Source organism: Arvicanthis niloticus, chromosome 3 (genome assembly GCF_011762505.2).
Source record: "Arvicanthis niloticus isolate mArvNil1 chromosome 3, mArvNil1.pat.X, whole genome shotgun sequence".
Classification (NCBI taxonomy): domain Eukaryota; kingdom Metazoa; phylum Chordata; class Mammalia; order Rodentia; family Muridae; genus Arvicanthis; species Arvicanthis niloticus.
The window spans coordinates 70,519,662-70,524,694 of record NC_047660.1 but is presented as its reverse complement, the minus strand read 5'-3'; positions in this window follow the sequence as shown (position 1 = coordinate 70,524,694).

Genomic DNA, 5,033 nt, shown 5'->3' with positions numbered 1-5,033 from the left:
CCTCGTCTGCGCAAGCCCCATATCCCTGCTATTGTGGACATTGTCCTATTAGAGGGTCTCAGAGTCAGGCCCCGGCTCACACTCATCCTCACCTCTCTAAGATCCCACCAGTCCCTGGGCACCAATTCTCTTCATGGCACCTCTCCAGCCGGCCTACAACCTGTAGCTCACTCTGCTCAGTCGCAGACAAGGGTCATGCACTGCCTGCAGGTGGGCACTGACAAGCTACTTCTGCCTTCCGGGCCCTTTGAGCTGCTCAGACTCAGTCTGCTGTTCAAAGGCTGGTTCACTGGAGAGTCTGCAGGAAGCCAGCAAGCCTGAGCCTTTGAGGACTGCCTGCAAGACTACAGCAAAAGAAACAGCAGAGAGTGCAGAAGGCTGGCTGCTGCTTCTCCCAACTCCCACCAGCCATGGGGAGTGACAGGGCCTCAGCATAGACACCACACACACACACACACACACACACACACACACACCTATTACACTATACATACTACACCACAGCACATACAGTATCACACCATATACCACTACACCACATATATACAACATATTACCACACTACACACACAAAATCGTACCACCATATATACACACATCATACCATATCCCACTACACCAACACATACACAATATCATACCATAATACCATACCATACCACAGACTCGTACAACATACATACACAAACCACCAAACCACCTCAAATACACACACAACACAGCACACACACATCATATCATACTCCCTCTCTCACTATATATATATATATATATATATATATTATATATGTATACATATACATATATAGTATACATACTCCCTCTCTCACTATATATATGTATATATATACTATATATGTATACATATATAGTATATATGTATATATACATACATATACACATACACAAACACATACACACACTATATATACATACACACACACATACACACACACATACACATACGTATATATACAGGTCCTCCAGCTCCAGTCCAGGTAGGCTGAGCTCCTCCTGTCCTGCTCCTGTGACTCATGAGCGGCAAGGGGGAAGGAGACAATACACTTGGCCTTAGCCTCTTGGCAGAAGAGGTTCCACCCTGTCTAGATGTGACCCAACCCCACCCCGACTCACAGACACTATCAAAGTGGTTTGATTTTAACATTTTTGTTGAACATTAATCCTGGGCCTGCCTTGGCCACTTCAGCAAACTCCTGAAAACCAGACAGATGTTATGTCTGTATTGGACTCTGGCTGCTTCCCCCAGTGTAATGAGGACTTCTCCTACCTGCATACCTTGAAGCAGAGCTGTGTGTCTGCGTGACCTGGCTTCGAATCCCTTGTGTCCAATTTCCTTGTCTAGGCCCCAGCTCTGCTGCCTGCTGCTCTGTATCTTTAAATGGGTAACTCAGTATTTCTAGTGTCTTCATGTGTGAAGCAAGAGTACTGCACAGCGGGGCAGGTGTGCTGAGCTGGGGTGTGCTGAGTTCATAGAACGGCGATGATGCTGGACGCACTTCTAAATGTGAGTGACTTGTATCAGTCACCATCGTTTCAAACCCCTAAGCTCTATGCAGTCCACACATCCAGTAGCAGAAGTCACAACCCAGGATCAGCCCCAGCACCCTGCTCATCTAAGAAGTCCCCACAAAGGCCGGGCATCCTGTGCACAGACGGAATCTTCCCTCAGAATTCAAAACTGTTGCAGCTCCTGCTTGCAGGTTAGATCTGAAACCCACAAGCCATCAGCTAACTCCCTTGGTAGCATCACATTGGAGCCACTGAAAGTTCTGTAGCCCCCACCACTGCCCCGTCTGCTAGATATGGACACAACCTACTAGGCTATGAGTGCCCGGACTGGGAGACGTGATCCTACCGAAGAGCATTTGAGATGGGCAAGCCTGGAATGTCTCAGAGAGTCCCTCTGTCTCCTGCCTTTGGAGAAATACTTAAACAGCATCAGGAAGGTGCGATGGAAGAGGGAGAAACAGGATGAGCTGCAGATGTCAGACCAGAGTGCAGCGGGGGAGGCGAGGTGGCAAAGCACTCTGCAGATGTAAGGTCTGAGTTCTTCAGCCTGATCACTCAGGACAGAGAAAGCTGGGCAGCCTGATGCCTTCCTGAGAGTCACTCTTCACCGTGCAAGGAGAGGCAAACTAACTTCACCTCACAACCCAGGCACAAGCTTGCACAGATGCAAGTGCAACAACAACACATGCACATGACCACACACAGACACACACACATGACTACACATACATGATCAAACACACACACACACACACATGCACACTCATGTCATGTGCTAGGATTTACTATGGTAAAGGAGAAGTGAGAGCCCTCACCCTGATGGACACACAGACCTACTCCCCATCAATTCCCACCCCTGGTGGTGGGTTGCTATGCTAGTTCTGCTCGTAGCATGCCCCACCCTCACCCCCACAGGACTGAGGAAGGAACTCCAAGCCTCCTTCCTGCTTGCTAAGCAAGCTCTCTGCCACACACAGCCCAGCCCTTCAGTTCTGCATCTCTCTTTGTGATGACAAGGGCCTCAAGACCTATAAGGACCAATTAAGCAAAATATTTAGTGGCCAATGTCACAGTTGGACAATGTAAGAGGAAGTTCCAAAAGAAAGGGAAACCGTGCACCCAGTGCCCTCTGGTGGACAGTGTGGCCTGGCTCCTCACTGGTTCCTCCAAGAGGGGGCTGCAAAGGGCTCTGCTGGAGGCTGACCAACTTTGTTGGGCTCCATTCCATCTGATATAAATGAGAAAGATGTCCTTGCCTTTGAGACATCACAGTTTCTCAGACCACAGCACTGTCTAGACTGGGTTGTGCTCCTGTCCTGGTATCCCGATAATAACTTAAATAAGATCACTAAACCATCCTGGATACCCACTCGCCAGATCCTTTACTGTGTCCACAACCTGTGCGAGTCACTCCCTGCTTGCCTGTTCTCATTCCTACATTGACTTCTGTCTTTCTTGATTTTACAGCTGCAGCTCAGAGATGGCATGATTCCTGTCACACCATTTATAAATGTGGGTGATTTTGCAACAGTCTACACTAAAAGCACATCTTCCCACCATCACGCCCCCTGCACCCTAGTTACCTCAAGGACAATCTGCTGTTGCTCTTTTTGCCAATTATTCTATACATAGTTTATGCATGCAGCAGTTTGCTTTTGCTTTTGCTTTTTTTTTTTTTTTCTTTTTTTGTTTTTTTTTTTTTTTTTTTTTTGTAACACAAAGGGTAGATACTACACAGGGCTGGCAACCTCTCTCTTCTCATTACATCATGGAAGGTCATTCTGCAGCCACTATTGCCTGTAGCCGCCTTACTCTTTTGGAGCGTCCGCTGCATAGACTAAGCATGTGAGCTTTGTCCAACTACTGATGTGAGAGGTCTGCCATTACAAACACACGGCAGTGAGCGAGTCTCCCTGTCCCTGCACCTTCCACATAGCACAGCTGATGACTTAAAGCAGAGATGGTTTGTGGTTTTGACAGATGTTATTAAACTTCCCTTTTATCATTGTACCAATTAGCCCTCCCATGGACAAAGAATGAAACGTGGGACGTCCTGACTCTGAAACCAAGGACATCATGGTTCATGCCCTTGCCAAGCCCTCGGATTCTTGACTGGGACTTCACTCCCCACAGGAGACAGAAGGCAGCCTTTGGGTCCTTCACTGAATGTGAAGCCCCACACAGGGGCAGGTGGAACAAGTAGCCAGCAAAGCCCATGAGTCACGTCCCCCACCAGCCTTGGATTCTGGGTATCCAAGAACCCCAGCTAACTCCCAGTCAGCATCTGGAGGATATGGGAAACTGAGATCCTGGAGTCAAGGTGGAGCCTTACAGATATGTCTGTGAGCACAGAGAGGCAGGAAAGCTGATGGCCAGCTCTAACGTGCACACCAGGCATCTAGCCCACTGGCATCCCTTGGCCTTAGTTCAGGTAAAGACCTTGGAGAGCTCCATGGGGCAAGTGTTCTTACCTTCATAACACTGGCAAGGAAACGACAAGATGCCTGAGATAATCAACTTAAAAGGAAATGAGCAGGCATGTGGTAGTCTACACCTATAATCCCAGCACTTGGGAGGCTGAAACAGGGGGTTATATCTCCAATGCTGTAAAGCAAACAAACAGCACAACCCTCTTAGGGTCTCCATTAGTTGTCCCTACTGATATGTCTGTGAATGGAACAGTAGTATATTTGAGATTCAGCTCAAAATACTATAGATGTGGTATGAGTTGTTCTAGATAGTTTTAGATCACCTCAACACAAAGCTAAAGCTACCTGAGAGGAAGAAACCTCAGTTAAGAAAATGCCTTCATGAGATTGGGCTGTACACATGCCTATAGGCAGTGTCTTGATTAGTAGTTGATGTGAGAGTATCCAGCCCATTGTGGGTGGGGCCTTCCCTAGGCTGGTGGTTCCTAGGTTCTATAAGAAGCAGACTGATCAAGCCATGTGGAGCAAGCCAGTAAGCAGCACCCCTCCATGGCCTCTGCATCAGCTTGTCTCCAGGTTCCTCTCCTGTTTGACTTCCTGTCCTGATTTCCTTCAGTGGTGGACAGTGATATCAAAGTACAAGCCAGATAAACCCTTTCCTCCCCAACTTGCTGTTTGGTCATGGTTTCATCCCCACAATAGAAACCCCTGCGTGGCAGTGGAGATGAAAAGAATCTATCTGTATCCTGAACTATTATAGCTGGACAGCACACAGGGGTCCATCACACGATTCTGTTGACTGTTGTACATGCCTACAAGGTTTTGAAATAAAGAGGAGCAGAGGAAGAGAGAGAAAGAAGCCCGCAGAGAAGCTTAATTCAAGGGCCTTGCTAGGTGAGGCAGAATGAGGATCAAAGAAAGGCCCAGAGGTCCCATCAAGCTCTGAAGCACAAGGAACCTCAGCTGCAGGATCCTGGGCGGACACAAGAGTCTGGGACAGCAAGTCCCCCTGGGGCAGCCTCCAGGGAAGGAACCTCTGCTCTTGTCAGTGCTGCAGTCTGGCTGGACTGGGCA